Source organism: Pristiophorus japonicus, chromosome 5, assembly GCF_044704955.1.
Source record: "Pristiophorus japonicus isolate sPriJap1 chromosome 5, sPriJap1.hap1, whole genome shotgun sequence".
Lineage (NCBI taxonomy): Eukaryota > Metazoa > Chordata > Chondrichthyes > Pristiophoridae > Pristiophorus > Pristiophorus japonicus.
In genome coordinates, this window is record NC_091981.1 from 148043488 (window position 1) to 148061178 (window position 17691).

The following is a 17691-nucleotide window of genomic DNA, read 5'->3' on the forward strand; positions in this document are numbered from 1 at the left end:
AGATGAAGGTTTTTTAGTAAATACCCAGCTTTGACTAGAAGTGCTGACTCATACTGGCTTGGCAGCTGTCTGGTACTCGGCCAAGTAGCTACTTTTTCAGTGTGAACCTAGACAGTGAGTATCAGCAGGCTATTTGGTCATGGAGGAATCACAGCTGAGCTCAATACTTTCCTCACACGCCAACCATACTTATACTTTGCAGTCGGGGTCTCTGGATAGCAGCAACTCTATTTGGTTTCTCCTTTCCTAGCCGCTGTGGCATCAATTTCAAGTGTGTCTAAATCCACTTCATACCAATGAAATCCATTCTAAATTTTAAGAAGTCAATGCATAAGTAAAAGCAAGTGAAATCAAGGAGTTACTATGGAAGCTTATGTTTTGTAACTTCCACAAATGTTAAGAAAGCACAAGCCTATACACAATGCACATGTTACAGTCTGAAATGAAGCAAGCACCTTTGGCAGTTTCTGGATTGCCCTTTAATGTGCCTTTTACCAGAAGTGCATCCCAAACAGCTGGGAAAATTAACACCCCACCCTCAGGAATTCAGCATCTGTTCAGTTTGCCTCATAACATAAGAGTACTTGGCATTCCTTTTCAACAACTGACACAGTCCAGTATTACTTTAGTACTAACATTTCCTGTACATATCGCTATGGGTCAGTTTTGCTTACTTCATATGGATCTGCACCAAAGTGCTGAATATCCTGGTTTCTCAGAAACCTCCCAGAGCATTGTACACATACAATGATTTGCAATCACTGTTATTCTGCAGCCAAACAAGATAAATGACCAGTTGGAAAGAACATTGGCAAGGACACTGGGAGAAATCCCTGCCTATCTTCAAATAGTGACATGTGAGGGTAGAAATTCCAAACCTTCAGAGGCGTGGGGGGGCGGAATTCCAAGAAAGTCATGGCAGGGAGGGTCGCAATTTGGGATGGAACTATTTACTTTAAGATAATCGGAGCACTTCTTCTCTCCCTCCCCTTTCCCCAAAATCCTGGCAGCATCTTGGGGGCATCTGTAGTGGAATTTCCAGACAACCTGGGAATTCTCCTGTTAATTATGGAAGAATGTAATTTTTAAACTTAATCTTCAGCTTGATGAAGGCTTCGGGCTCTGAGTGGCATTGGAGCAGCCACTCCAGATTTCTGCTGGTAAAGTGGAAGGGGTGCCTCTATTTCACCTCTACAGGCATGAGCCATGCCCCAAAATATTGATATGACCCTGTTCCTGAGATTTGGGACAGGGTCATTAGTAGGGTCAAGGCACCAGGTCAAAGACCTGATCACTCCATGTCCACCACAATACAGAATTTCCAATTTGGTATCTTTAGTGTCCATCTGAACAGAGCCTCAATTTAACATCTCAGTCAAGATTATAAAATAGCATTCAATCTTTCTCATTGGCTTGAATTTGATAAAGCAGCATCTTTTTCTTGCACAATTAGGTTATGTTGAGATCAGAATGCTTTCTGATATCTTATGATAAACAACTAATCAAGCACCTCCAATATTTGAAACTTATTTTAAAGAAGTTCTCACTAAAACTCTGGTAGCCACTTTGAAATGTATACAAAATTGTGGAGAATGGGGTCTGGAAGCTGTCAATCCTAATTGTAGTGATCTCTTATTGGTGGTTTTAAGTGATACAAAGTATATTGGGACATCACCAAATGTTATGTGCAAATCATCTATCCATCACCTATTCCTAACATTCCAAAAGTTGATCCACTGTACTGGAAAGGAACAGTGTGAGGAATGAATACATGAAAACATTGCGCAGATTTTTTGCTGTAAACTAACACTAGTGATTATTATATGGTGCTAAAACAAATTTGTGACAGTACAAAAGAAGTTGATACTCCCACATTAGAAGGAAGATTGAATATGGTACAGCATGCCTATGGGAAAGGACGGGTCATTAAATAAACTAATGCAAATAGTCATTGATGTGGTATATCCAGTGTTGGACATGATTCATATGATTAATCAAGGTGTCAGCCTTGACTCAGTGGTAGCACTCTCACCTCTGAGTCAGGAGGTTGTGGGTACAAGCTGCACTCCAGAGAGTTGAAGGATATAATCCAAACTGACACTTCAGTGTAGCACTGAAGGAGTACTGTATTGCCGGAAGTGCCATCTATCAGGTCAGGTGCTAAAACCAAGGTCCTCTCAGGTGGATATAAAAGCTCCCATAGCACCATTTGAAAAAGAGCAGGGGAGGTCTTCAGGTGTCAGGACAATATTTATCCCTCAGCCAACATCACCAAACCAAACTATCTGGTCATTAATTTCATAGATATAGAAAAACTATTTCCTCTGGTGGGGGAATAAAGAACAATAGAGCATAATATTAACATAAGAGCTCGGCCATCTAGGAGTTAAATCAGGAAGCACATTTTCACACAAAGGGTAGTAGAAATCTGGAACTGTCTCCTGCAAAAGGCAGTGAATCTCATATCAATTGAAATTTTGAAGACAAAGATTGATAGATTTTTGTTAGGTAAGGATTTTAAGAGATATGGAACAATGGCAGGTAAATGGAGTTGAATTACAGATCAACCATGATCTAATTGAATGGTGGAGCTGGCTTGAAAGAAAGAAAGAACTTGCATTTATATAGCACCTTTCACAACCACTGGACATCTCAAAGTATTTACAGCCAATGAAGTACTTTTGAAGTGTAGTCACTGTTGTAATGTAAGGGCTGAATGGCCTACTCTTGTTCCAATGGGCTCAATTTTCCCCAGTGATTTGCACCGTTTTTTTGGAGTAGGCTGCTCTTTTTGGCCTAAGTTGAAAAACCACAGTTTCCCCAATCAATTTGCACCAGTGTAACTCAGTTAATTACGATTTTTTAAGTCAGTTTTTTTTCAGCCAAATGGGATATAACCAGCCACCTATTGTGTTCAGTTTTGGTCTGCTAATCTTAGGAAGGATGTTTTTGCTATTGAGGGAGTGCGGCAAAGGTTCACCAGACTGATTCCCAGGATGGCAGGACTGACATATGAGGAGAGACTGGATTGACAGGGCCTGTATTCATTGGAGTTTATAAGGATGAGAGGGGATCTCATAGAAACATATAAAATTCCTACGGGACTGGACAAGTTAGATGCAGGAAGAATGTTCCCGATGGTGGGGAAGTCCAGAACCAGGGGACATAGTCTAAGGATAAGGGGTTGGCCATTTAGGACTGAGATGAGGAGAAACTTCTTCAGTCAGAGGGTTGTTAACCTGTGGAATTCCCTACCGCAGCGAGTTGTTGATGCCAGTTCATTGGATATATTCAAGAAGGAGTTAGATATGGCCCTTGCGGCTAAAGGGATCAAGGGGTATGGAGAGAAAGCAGGAAAGAGATACTGAGATGAATGATCAGCCATGATCTTGTTGAATGATGGTGCAGGCTTGAGGGGCCGAATGGCCTACTCCTCCACCTATTTTCTATGTTTCTATGTTTTCTATGTCACTTCTGGCCATTTAGGGAATTTTGGCCAGCTGACAGTTACTTCAGTTCTGATTAGGCCAGTGTATATGGCCCCTCCAAAAAAACCTTCCCTAGAGTTAAGGAAATCGGCACAGGTAAGGACATTGGCGCAACAGAAGCCCGGGCACAGTGAAAGAATTGAAAAACACATAGCAGCAACTTACTTCAAACCCTGCCCGAAGGCTGTCCGGTCCCATTCTCAGTCCCTGGTACACACACACAGTCTGGTCCCATTCTCGGTCCCCGGTAGACACACATAGTCCGGTCCTATTCTCGGTCCCCGGTGAGAGAGAGTGAGAAAGAGAGAGAGAGAAAGAGAGAGAGTCCACCCCCAAAACTAAAGGTTGGGTTAGGCCACGCCAAAATGAAGAAATCCAACGGGGAAACTTAGAACATTTATTTTTTGCCGTACTTGGGCCCAAAAAAATCTGGCGTAACTCTTACGTACGCAAAAAAAATGCTCTGGGGAAAATTGAGCCCTATGTGAACCCATGTCATGTCAATATAGATCTCAAGAATGTGTGTATCCTGGAGTGCAGAATCAGAACTAAAAGTTTCAGGACCTATGTCCCATATATTCATAGTTGGCCTGCTGACCTAACTCTGGCTAGTAGAAGTCAGATTGGCATGGCTTAGTGTGGTGTGTCCTGATGATTTCAGTTTCACTTCCAATGGCCAGGAACCCACACTGTAAAACTTTCCCAGAGTGTTTTCTTTTGTTCTTAGTTTTGAGAAAGCAGAACTAAGCACAGACAATCTGAAAATGAAAGAGGATACAGCCTTCATGAAAAGGCGTTTGGCAAAAAAAAAATAATTTGTTTACCAAATGCACAATGTGTTGATGCAATTGTGTCAAAATGTATCACTTTGGCACATAATTATAATTTGCACAATTAGGTACCATAATGAATATGGTCTGTACCTCTCCTGGCTATTTGCTCTCCTTGGTAACAAAGCCTGTTCATTCTTTTAAAGTCAACCCACAGAATTGAAGTTCACCACCTGATACAAAGCAAAACAAGAAGTTTTATCCTTCAGTAACTGTAAACACTAGCATTATGAGTTGAACCTTACCATGTTATTGAGAGATTCATCACATTTACACTTCAGTTTATTCACTTCCTCTTTAAATCCATTTACCACCCTTTCTTGTGGTCAAGAACAGAAATTTGTAAAATTAGCAGTCAAAAAGTTCCAACTGATTTTTTTTTACTTTATGCTCAAATTGTTGCTTTCTCAGAAGGTCAAAATATTTCACAAACATAAGATTTTAAAAATAAAATGTCCCATAATAAGCATTTTAAATAATGAGGGATACCCTGAAGAGTTAATTACGCCAGTTTTGATAATTTTGCTTCTCCAGGTTTTGAGCAGCATAAATCCATTAGCATTAACAGAAGAAAAATGGTCAATAACGGTGCATGATCAATAATACTCGTCGCACATCTCTCAAGCAGCTAACAGCTGATTAACTGGTACTGTATAAAGAATGACAATCTAGTTAACCCAGCTGTACAGAACATAAACAAAAAGACAGGTTGAAATATTAGTAAATTCAAGTTCATTGACTAGGATTTGGATGTTCTGTTGAACTCCATTATTGCAAAGTTGGGTGAGCTTTTTGGATTAAGGGAATAGTCCACAAACATCTCAAGAGTGTTACATATAGGAGGGTTGAAGGGATAAGTTAATTGCCAGAACCATCTGATCACCACTGCCAGACCTGATCTGGCCTCTGGAGAAAGAGACATCCTGATACGTCCTTACTATACAGTATAAATGTGCACGAGGCCCATGCTTGAGAGAAGGTCAGTCTGTGACCTGTCCTTTATTCCATAGCACTCAAGTGATGGAAGTGTGTGGAGCTTCCCCTTTTATATCTGAAGGTCTAGGTTAGGAGTGTCTCCCACAAGTTCACCACCTAGTGGTCATTGTTCTCACAGTGTACAACTTAGGTCAGATTATACATGGGTTACAATGCTGGTTGAATACATGACATCACCTCCCCCCCTCCAAAGTCTTATTGGGATCACAGGTTGAGTCTCTCTGGTGGTTTACGCTCTCTTGTAGAACGCCTGAGTTGGGCTCCGGTTGTTGGGCGCTGGCTTGAGTGTCTGCTGTTTGCGGTCCCTCAGGCCTGTCTGGACTACCCACAGTGACTGGGCTCTCCTCCCTTTGGTTCCTGTGTTCGGTCATCTGTGGAGGAGTGAACTCTATATCGTGTTCTTCCTCTGCTTCTTCTATGGGGTTGCTGAACCTCCTTTTTGTTTGATCCACATGTTTGCAGCAGATTTGTCCATTGGTAAGTTTAACTACCAGAATCCTATTTCCCTCTTTGGCAACCACAGTGCCTGTGAGCCATTTGGGCCCTGCAGCGTAGTTGAAGACAAAAACAGGGTCATTTACATCAATACATCGCGCCCTCACATTCCTGTCAAGGTAGTCATATTGTGACTGGCGCCTGCTCTCGACAATTTCTTTCATGGTGGGGTGTATAAGGGATAACCGGCGTCCTTTTCATTAGCAGCTCTGCGGGTGGAATCCCTGTGAGCGAGTGGTCGGGATCTGTAGGCCAACAGGAGGCGTGATAAGCGGCATTGTAGGGAACCCCCTTGGATTCTGAGCATCCCCTGTTTGATTATCTGCACTGCTCCTTCTGCCTGGCCGTTTAAGGCCGGCTTGCACGGTGCTGTTCTGACATGGTTAATTCCATTGCCTGCTATGAAGTCCTGGAATTCAGTGCTTGTGAAGCACGGGCCATTGTCGCTGACCAAGATGTCCGGTAGACCGTGGGCGGCGAACATTGCCCGCAGACTTTCTACTGTGGCAGAGGATGTGCTTGAATTTAAAATGTCACACTCGATCCATTTGGAGTAGGCTTCTACTACAACCAAAAAAATTTTTCCCATGAAAGGACCTGTGTAGTCCATATGGATGCGTGACCAAGGCTTGGCGGGCCATGGCCAGGGGGTAAGGGGGGCTTCCCTGGGCGCATTGCCCAGCTGGGCACACGTTTTGCACCTGCGAACACAAAGTTCCAGATCTGCGTCTATCCCTGGCCACCAAACGTGTGACCTGGCAATTGCCTTTATCGTGACAATGCCAGGGTGCTCATTGTGGAGTTCTCTGATGAACACCTCTCTGCCCATCTGGGGCATGACTACGCAGTTTCCCCACAGTAGGCAATCGGCCTGAATTGAGAGTTCATCCTTGCGCCTGTGAAATGGTTTAAATTTCTCAGGGCATGCCCTGTACTTGGCTGCCCAGTCCCCATTCAGGACATATTTCTTGACTAGAGACAATAGCGGGTCTCTATTTCTCCAGACTTTAATCTGACGGGCTGTCACGGGTGAGCCTTCGCTTCCGAAAGCTTCAACAGCCATGACCATCTCAGCAGCATGCTCGGTAGCCCCCTCAGTGGTGGCTAGTGGGAGTCTGCTGAGTGCATCGCCGCAGTTTTCGGTGCCCGGTCTGTGCCGAATTGTATAGTCATAGGCGGCTAATGTGAGTGCCCACCTCTGTATGCAGGCCGATGCGTTTGCATTTATGGCCTTGTTGTCAGCCAAAAGGGACGTTAGAGGTTTGTGATCTGTCTCCAGCTCAAATTTCCTGCCAAACAGGTACTGGTGCATTTTCTTTACCTCATATACAAATGCGAGCGCCTCCTTTTCTACCATCCCGTAGCCCCTTTCTGCCTGGGACAGACTTCTGGAGGCATAAGCTACCGGCTGTAACTGACCCTTGGCACTGACATGCTGCAACACACACCCGACACCATAGGACGACGCATCGCACATTAACACAAGTTTCTTACATGGGTCATATAGCGTTAACAGATTGTTGGAACATAACAAATTGCGTGCTCTATTAGAAGCCCTTTCCTGGCTGTCCCCCCCCAGACCTATTCGCGACCTTTGCATAAGAGCACGTGTAGCAGCTCTAGCAGCGTGCTCAATTTGGGAAGAAAGTTATCAAAATAGTTCAGGAGCCCCAGGAATGAACGCAGCTCCGTCATGTTACAGGGTGTGGGTGCTCTCTGGATTGCTTTCATCTTGGATGCAGTAGGGCTGATCTTGTCTGCTGCTAACCTCATCCCCAGGAATTCTACCTCTGGAACTAGGAAGACGCACTTCACCTTTTTCAGTCGCAGCCCTACCCGGTCCAGTCTGCGTAGCACCTCCTCCAGGTTGTGGAGGTGTTCTTCAGTATCGTAACCCTTGATGAGGATGTCATCCTGAAAAACCACTGTCCCTGGAATCGACTTGAGGAGGCTTTCCATATTTCGTTGAAAGATCGCGGCGGCCGAGCGAATCCCGAACGGACATCTGTTGTACTCAAACAACCCCTTGTGTGTCGTGATGGTGGTCAGCTTCTTCGACTCACTCGCCAGCTCCTGGGTCATGTAAGCTGAGGTCAGGTCCAATTTTGAAAAAAGTTTGCCACCGGATAGCGTCGGAAAGAGGTCCTCCGCTCTCGGTAGTGGGTACTGGTCTTGGAGTGACACCCGATTGATGGTGGCCTTGTAATCGCCACATATCCTGACCGACCCATCCGCCTTGAGCACCGGCACAATCGGGTTCGCCCAGTCACTGAATTCAACTGGCGAGATGATGCCTTCCCTCAGCAGGCGGTCCAATTCGCCTTCTATCTTTTCCCGCATCACGTACGGACCTGCTCTGGCCTTGTGGTGTACTGGCCTGGCGTCCAGGTTTATGTGAATCACGACCTTGGCCCCCATGAAAGTGCCGATGCCGGGTTGAAATAAAGAGTCAAATTTGTCCAGGATCTGTGAGTATGATACTCGCTCCACAGAGGAAATAACATTGACATCGCCCCATTTCCAGTTCATGACAGCAAGCCAACTCCTCCCCAGTAGTGCGGGGCCGTCCCCTGGGACAACCCAGAGTGGCAACCTGTTCTCCGAATCTTTGTGGGTCACGACTACCGTGGCGCTGCCTAGCACCGGAATGATCTCCTTTGTGTATGTCCGTAGCTGTGTGTCAATCGGCGATAATTTTGGCCTCCTGGCCTTGGATGTCCACAACTTTTCGAACTGTTTGATACCCATCAGGGACTGGCTGGCCCCCGTGTCTAGCTCCATTAATACTGGGATGCCATTGAGGAGCACTTTCATCATTATCGGTGGCGTACTGGTGTATGAACTGTATACGTGCTCCACATGAACTCGCTGAACTTCAGCTTCCAGCGATTTTCCCCAGCGTTCATTTCTGCAGGTATTTTGCTCATCTCTGCAAACTCCGGCTGAGTGTGTGCCTCCACGCCTCCAGCATGAGCTGCTGTTTGAAACAAAAGGTCCCTTGCCAGTCGATCGTCCCTGACTGCCCCTGTTATTGCCCTTGAGTGCGCCATTAACAGGTGTTGATGGCCCCATTACTGGCCGCATTGTCCCTTGCAATGGCGTGAATCACCGTTCAGCTTGCCATTGTCTCTGTCGAACTCCCCCTCTGGGTTCGACTACATGTTGGGGGATGCCCGATTGCCCTTGTCTGCCTGGAGAACTGTGTGCTGCTTTAACAATGTTGAATCTCTGTCCCAACCATCCCTTAACACAGTACCTCTCGTCTGTTCTGCTAGTGGCCATGCTCGCATGGTTTAAATCCCAGTTTCTCGTCGCCATTGATACGTCCTTACTATACAGTATAAATGCACACTAGGCCCATGCTTGAGAGAAGGTCAGTCTGTGACCTGTCCTTTATTCCATAGTACTCAAGTGATGGAAGTGGGTGGAGCCTCCCCTTTTATATCTGAAGGTCTAGGTTAGGAGTGTCTCCCACAAGTTCACCACCTAGTGGTCATTGTTCTCACAGTGTACAACTTAGGTCAGATTATACAAGGGTTACAATGCTGGTTGAATACATGACACATCCAAATACTCAGCTTTTCAAAACAAATGTTCGGGGAGAAATTCAACTCATGGATGTTCATTTTCCACCTGAAGAATGGGCATCTAGGAGTTGGAAATCAAGGGGGGGAGAACCTTGGCTTCTCCATCGATGCCTAAGGCCGGTCTGATGTCATATTCAGGCAGGCTTGTAACTGGGCCATTATGGTAGTGCAGTGGTCACATTACTGGACTAGTAATCACTAGTTCAAATCCCACCATGGCAGTTTCAGAAATTTAATTCTGTTTTTAAAAAAATCTGGAAATAAAAATTTGATGTGAGTGGAATTTAGCATGAAACTGTTGGATTTTTGTAACAAGCCATTAGGTCCACTAATGTCCTTTAGGGAAGGAAACCTGCCACCAATACCCACTCTGGCTTATATGTGACTTCACTCACACACTGACGTGATTGCTCTTAACTGGTTCTCAAATGGCATAGCAAGCCACTCAATTTTTCAAGTAGAAGGCCCATCACCACCTTCTCAGGGTTACTAGGGATAAGCAATACATTCCAGCCTTCGCAGAGATGATGACATCCTGATAATGAATAAAGGAAAGCTCTTCTGCCTGAATTAGGTGTAATGCTGCTTTATTATGCAAATGAAGGCCAGGTTCCTCATGTTGAGAGCACCCAGCTCTACCTCACTAACACCCCTCTTGACCTCTCAACTGCATCTGTATCCTGGATGACGCAAATTTCCTACAATTAAACATTGAAAAGTCTGAAGCCAATATCTTGGGCCCCTACCACAAACTCCATCTCCTCACCACTGATTCCTCATCCTCCTTGGCCACTCTCTCAGGCTGAATTAGACTGTTCATAACTTTAGCATCCTATTTGAGCATCCAACCCCATATCCTCCCCACCATAAAGACGGCCTACTTGCACGTACAAAACATCGCTGGATTTTTGGTTTTCAGTGAAAATAATTGTTTTATGTCAAAATTACCATTTTCGTTGCACTACCGTTTTTAGGCCTAACTTTTAGCCTTTACGGCATCGGTAAAGTCGGTGCTGTATGAGGATTTGCGGCAGAAACCGCGAGTTTCGACAACTTTAGTGCGGGGCCGTTAGCGCTGAGAGAGAGGCCTTGGGAGGGAGAAAAAAAATTGCAAAAAACATTCACAAAACAGTCAAAGAATCCTTACCTACTAAATCGCTGAGAAATAATTAAAAAATAAAAACTTTAACTTACCTTTTTGCGGGTCGTCATACTTATCGCTGCTGGCAGGGCAGCACTGACAGGTTTGACCCTGTCGCAATTCTGGGCGTGGCATATGTGTCCCAAGAGAGCCGAGAGTGTGATGCAAACGCAATTTGTGGCGCTGTATGTCAGCGCTCCTCTCCCCGGCGGTATATGAAAGTGCCGCCGCAAAGAGGTCACCAAAGATCCCGCCGACGGGTTTTCGTCACGGAGGGTAAATTTGTGGCGAAAACCCAGTCACAAAGTCGGCGAAAAGCGAGGCTATATATGACTGCTCCACAACAGGAACAGGCATAGCTTCTTGTTGAAACTTGTATCATGTATTCTTTCTATATTCATCCTGTTGCTGAAAGAAAGTAAAGTAAATAATTTCCTTCTATATAGCGTTCTTGAGATGCCACAAAGCACTTCACAGCCAATGAATTACTGTTGTTTTGTAAGACAAATGCAACAGCCAATTTGCACACAGCAAGATCTCACAAACAGCAATGAGTTGAATGACCAGTTAATCTGTATTATAGATTAAGGGAAGAGAAGATGTTGGTCAAAAAAGTAAAAGGTGCTATATAAATTCAAATTGTGGTGGAGGCGTAATGGGTTTATAGTAATGCTGAACAGAACAAGAGTAGATATTTTTAAAGCAACTGCTCTTCATGCATAACTTCATGCAAAGCTCTGTGACCCGATCACATCCAGCGGAGCAAAGTGGTGGACAATCATGCAGTTAATGAGAGGAGGAGGAGGCTCCAAGAATGTTCCCATCCTCACCCATGAGTGCAAAAGACAAGGTTGAAACTTTTGATCCAAGTTGACCTCTTCCCAAGGTCACCACCATCATAGATGTCAATGTCGAACCAATTCATAAGATCACAACATTCTTACAGATGAGGAAGGCCATTTAGCCCATCGGAATTCATCCCACTGCTGCATTTATTTGGGTACATTTTTGTCTTCACTGCATGGATAGTAATCTGACAGAATGAATTGCACAGCCATTATAAAACCCATCTGATTTTCATTTCATTGAGACCCATCAGATTACCGCCCATGTGGTGAAGATAAAACACTATATTTAAATTATTCCAGGTTTTCCCCTCCACCATTGTGTCTGGAAATTCATTCCAAGTGTTGATCATATTTGTGTGAGAAAAGCTACCTGATATCAATCCAATTGTTACCTTTTACTAGTTTCAACCTGTATCCCCATGTCTTATTCCTACTGTTTATATTCACTGTAGTATTCTGGAAACTTTATTCATATCATTTATTATCTTCACGAAGAGGCTTAGAACTAGATGTCATCAGCTTTAATATGGAAACTGACCCCATATCCATCGATGATGTCATCGAGGGCCACATGTGGGTGATGAAGAGGACTAAAGATGGATCCTTGGGGCTCCAGAGTTGACCACTGGAGAGCTGGAGGAGGAGCCATTGCTGGAAACGTAGTGGCTGCACTGGGGCAGAGGCAGATAAAGAAGGAGAGGTTATGGAGAATGATGTTGGACACTGCATAAAGGTGAAGGAAATTAAGGAGAAATAATTGTCACGGTTGCAGTCACAGAGAATGCCATTTCTAACTTTGGCTATGGCAGACTTGGTGCAGGGCACAGAGCAGTAAATAGACTAACTGCTTTTTAACAGGGACTGACCCCTCTGGGCAGCCTCCACATACAACCCATTCACCGCCCACATCATTAATGTGCAACACCACAATTGCCCCCTACATGTACAGATTTCTCAGCAGCTTGCTTTGGAGATACTTAAATATGTTAATGAGTTTATATGCATATCAAATGTTTAGCTGACCAAAAATAAATTGTGGATTAAGGATTCTCCCTGCACCACTCACCACTATTAATATGCTCCCAAGCACAGAATGAGGAGTATACCTATTTATAGGGGGTGTCTCATTGGGAACAGTTGATATTTTAGTGGATGACTCCTCTCATGTGAGTGATGGAATATGTGGATGCCTGTCACTGTGGAGTTAGAGACCTAGAAATTGAATCACGCATTGCTTATTTTCCACATGAAAACAGGTGCTGAAGGGTTAAATATGCTGTTCGGAGTAGATGCATGCCATATTGATTCAGACACTCTATAGTCATCCAGGGTGCCCCCCTAAAATTAGCATTCGGCTCATTGCCTATGCAAGCAGGGGCTAAACACTTATTTCAGGCCCGTTTCCAATATTGGATTGCAAGTGACTGCATCGTGCACCATGCATGCTGCAGTCAGTTTTCTCAGGCCAACAGCAGCTAAACAAATGATCTTAACAGGGAGAAAGGTAAAAAGAAATTGCTTTACTTACCGAAATATGAAGCCAGAAGAAGCAGGAGTGATCCTCCTGGCTCCACATTAAAATTGCAGGCTACTGCCAAAGACGACTCAATTCCCCCCACCATCCCCAATGTCCTCCACCCGCCCTCCTCCCGGACTCATGGTAGGTTTGATGGGCAATCTTCAGCTACTTTGCAATCGGCAGACTACATACATAGGATTACATAGGATATACGGCACAGAAACAAGCCATTTGGCCCAACCAGTCCATGCGGCATTATGCTCCTCTTGAGCCTCCTCCTGTCTTTCGTCATCTAAATCTATCAACATAACCCTCTATTCCCTCCTCCCTGCTTGTCTAGTCTCCCCTTAAATGCGTCTACACTATTCACTTCAACCACTCCCTGTGGTAGCGAGTTCCACATTCTCACCACTCTTTGGGTGAAGAATTTTCTTCTGAATTCCCTATTGGACTTCTGGGTGACTATTTTATATTGATGGCCTCTAGTTATGCTTTTCCCACAAGTAGAAACATTCTTTCTGTATCCATTCTATCAAAACCTTTCATAATTTTGAAGACCTCTATTAGGTCACCCCTCAGCCTTTTTTCAAAAGAAAAGAGACCCAACCTGTTTATCCTTTCCTGATATGTATACCCTCGCTTTTCTGGTATCATCCTTGTAAATCTTCTCTGCACCCTCTCCAGTGCCTTTATATCCTTTTTACAATATGGCAACCAGAACTGTACGCAGTGCTCCAGGTGTGGTCTAACCAAGGTTCGATACAGGTTTGACATAACTTCCCTATTTTTCAATTCTATTCATCTAGAAATAGACCCTAGTGCATTTTTTATGACCTTGCTAACCTGTGTCACAACATTTAGTGATTTCTGTATTTGTATACCAAGATCCTTTTGTTCCTCTACCCCACCTAGACTCTCACCCTCCAAGTAATAAGTGACCTCTCTATTCTTCCCAACAAAATGTAAGACTGCATCTGAGGCCACAACAGGCATTCCCAGCATGTAAGTTGCGACCTAATAACACAAGAGCATCAATTTCACATGGTTCCGTTGCTTATCAGTTTTGGCGTGGTGGTTCATGGTCGACAGTGGTTTTGCACCCAAACCAATTTCTTGACTATGGTGTTTACTTTACATTTTTAAAGTGACATTCTACTGGTACAATGGAATAATTTGGTTAAGAAAAAGTCAGAGTTCCTGTTGTTATTATCTCCTAATATCAGCCATGAGGAACTGAATAAATATTTAAATTGTGTGCTGTTACTATTCTGCTGTTTTTACTTTTGAAATGTGTAGATGGGAAAGAAGACATTAAAACGAATGGGGAAGTACAGGGATCCTATATCAACCCCCACCCCTGCCATAACCCATTCCACAGTCACTACAAAATGTTGAATACAATGGCAAACAGTTAAAGAAATATTCCAAAATTCTCAATGAATATACCTTCCATCGAGAAATAAAAAGTCCACAGGAAAAGTGATCCATCTGTGGATAAGTAAAGAAGTTAAGGATAGTATTAGATTAAAATAAGAGGCTTATAATATTGCGAAGAATAGTAGTGAGGCTGGGGATTGAGAGAGTTTTAGAAACCAGCATTGATGAAGATGGAGAAAATAGAATATGAGGGTAACCTAGCAAGAAATATAAAAACAGATTGTAAGAGCTTCTACAAGTATGTAAAAAAGGAAGAGAGTAACAAAAGTAAGTGTTGGACCCTTAGAGGCTGAGACAGATTAAATTATAATGGTGAATAACAAAATGGCAGAGACATTAAACAAATATTTTGTTTCTGCCTTCCCAGTAGAAGACACAAAACGCATACCAAAAATAGTGGAGAACCAAGGGGCGAATAAAAATTAGGAGCTTAATGTAATTAATATTAGTAGAGAAAAAGTACTTGAGAAACTAATTTCAACTAAAAGTCAACAAATCCCCTGGACCCAATGACCTATATCCTAGGGTTCTAAAAGGGATGCCTGTAGAGATAATGGATGCATTGGTTGTGATCTTCCAAAATTCCCCAGATTCTTGAACAGTTCCAGCAGATTGGAAGGTAGTATATGTAACCCTGCTATTCAAAAAAGGAGGGAAAGAACAAACAGGCCAGTTAGGCCAGCCCACATGAACCCAGTGATGCATATGAAGCCCTTAGCTCTTGGGATAAGTGGGCCTCTACGCAGGCCTTCGCATAGTGGCCCGGGACCACAAGGTACTTTCGCAGAAATTTTTGCAGCCAGAGGCATCCACCCGCGAGAAGCCTCCGATCACAAATTCTGGGCCATTGAGTATATTCAAGGCCGAGATAGATAGATTTCTGGACTCTAGCCGAATCAAGGGATATGGAGGTCGGGAGGGAAATTGGAGTTGGGGTTGAAGACCAGCCTTATTGAATGGTGGAGCATGCTCAAGGGGCCATCTGGCCTACTCCTGCTCCTAATTCTTATGTTCTTGTAAAACCAGCCACTTCAAGGAAAACATTAAAAAATATATTTAGATTATTTTTAAATGTGAATGTCAGGAATGGGCAACAGCTTTCACTGATCCACTCCCAGCAAGCTTGTCCACACGCAGGAAGTAATTAGCATGCAAGTGTGTCCAGGAAAAATTAGATACTAAGAAGAAGCCAGTTAAAACCCATTGAAAATTCAAACCTTATTGAAACAACCTACTGTGCACTTAGGAATATAAGATAAGAACATAAGAAATAGGAGCAGGAATCGGCCATGTTATGTCCAAGGATGCTGTGATAATGACTCCATGAGGCAATGTGTTGTATTTGAACTGTAGTGATAAGGATCACACCTGAAGGCCTGCCTTTTATACTAGGCCAGACACACCTGAACAGGTAACCTACAAGTCTCCCACTACAGTGCCCTCTGGTGGCATACCTTTTGATAGTACAAACAGTCGCCATGTAGGATACATGCCATCATTCTCCCCCAAGCCTTTAGTGCAAATCGCCTCTGCATTGACTGTGCTCTGGGCTTAGCTCTATCTGGTTGACCCTTGGTAGGTCATTTCAATCTTGGGTGAGTGGTTGGTATTTCGTTGGAAGTAGAGTGCTGGTGGTTTCTGTTTGTGTGTGTCCCTGACCACTCCATTCTCTCCCCACCGCCATCCCCCACACATATAGATTATGCCGGAGGCTCATTGCATTCATGTACACTCAAGTCCAGAAAAACAAGTTTGCATTACATTTGTGATTCAGTTGTGAGACAAGTTCATTCGACTGGTGAGATACATTATCGATACATACTGGGGATCGGTGACCGGTGTGTAAGGACAAGCTAGTTCCAGAACTGCTGGATGGTGTCCAGGCAGCCTGGTGGCGGTGCAGTGCCCAGTGCTGGCAGTGGGAAGCTGGTGGACTCAAGTTGCCTGCTCTCGGGGCTGTTGCCGTTGCTCCTAGCATCAAGCAGGTTCACAGATTCCTGTGACCTTCCTGTCCTTTCTTTGCACCCTGGGTCGCTGTTACTCCCTGTGGAGCTGTTGTCTAGCAGTGCTGACTCGCTAGCCTGGGCGTTGTTTGGTTTCGGATCCTGGCTGGTCCCGGCCCCCTTTGGGAGAACTGTTGCTGGTGATCCTTCGTTCCCGGGTATGACCTTGGTGGCGACGGGGTCTATGGGCTGCGCCTTAGCACAGTTTGCTCTTTCAGGCTCATCGCGTGCCTGAGAGGCGGAGCCAATCAGGGGCAGGGTATCGATACCGGTGCCGTTGCCGTTGCCCTCCCGTGATCGTGTGTATTGGCTGCCTATGGCCACACTCCATGGTGCATAACTCTGGTCCCAGGGATGCTGGCCACAACGTTGGGTAGCTCGCTGGACCTGTGTGCTCTTGACGGGTGTTTGCTTGCTGCATTAGCTGTATGCAGTTGAAATCCTACATCACACAACGTTTCATTACTTATTGTGAATGCCCTGTAGCTCCAATCGTGATCGCGTGACTTTTCCTTGCTTGTTGCATGTACACATCTTTGATCATCAGTTACACATTTTACCTCTAACTCACAGTTGCTATTACATCGCTTGAGTGTGTGGAACTGTCCCTTTAAATGCGGTGGGTTACAGACCTCCTTTAAGAGAGCCTTGCTATCTTTACCCCAATCCTCTTCTCCGTTTGGTGCCACGTGTTGCTCCATCAGCGCTGCACCTCGTGGTCTGGCCGCCGCCATCTTTTTCTTCAGTGCATCACCTCGTGGTTCTTTCCTCCATCCACGATGTCGACTGCTGTGATCCTCTTCTCCCCGGGTTCTGACACCGAAGCTGGGGAGTCGCCTTTGGATCCGATTTTCTTCCTCCGGAGTCCTGCCACTGGAGCCTGGAAGGTGCATTCGGGTCGTCCCAGCTAGATCATCTCCACACAGTCGTGCTGGGCAGTCTGTGACTCGAGTGCTGTGTTGCTCTGCTCTCTGGTGTCAGGTCCAACCTCAGGTGATGGCTTGCTTTACTTCTGAGTGCAGAGGACGTCGATCGCTGGAGGGGTGAAGTCCTCCCACTTCCAATGGATCTTCTCCATCCACCTTCTTCCGAGTAGCGTTGGTCCATCACCTGCAACAATCCACAGAGGTAACTTGTGCACCGTGCCATCATGGAGTAACTTTACATCCACACTCTGATGACTGGGATAGGTTCATCGGTGTAGGTGCGCAGCTTTGCCTGAACCAGGACCAACTTGGGTCGTTCAGCGTGATTGTCCCACAGCCTCTCAAAGGCTTCTTGATTCATTACTGACTGGCTCACCACCATGTCCACTTCTATGAAGATTGGAATGCCATCTATCTCGAC

At 44.8% G+C, this 17691-nt stretch overlaps 1 long non-coding RNA gene across 2 annotated transcripts in view; it reads right to left on the reverse strand.

Annotated features, from left to right (window-relative positions):
* Positions 1-17691, reverse strand: part of LOC139264475 (uncharacterized) — a 64586-nt gene that overhangs the window by 32429 nt on the left and 14466 nt on the right. The window contains exon 2 of one of the 2 annotated variants that reach the window (XR_011593348.1): positions 4412-4491. The exons of the other annotated variant lie outside the window; for it this stretch is intronic. This is a non-coding gene — a long non-coding RNA (uncharacterized lncRNA). The remainder of the gene's footprint in view (positions 1-4411; positions 4492-17691) is intronic. 2 annotated transcript variants of the gene reach the window in all.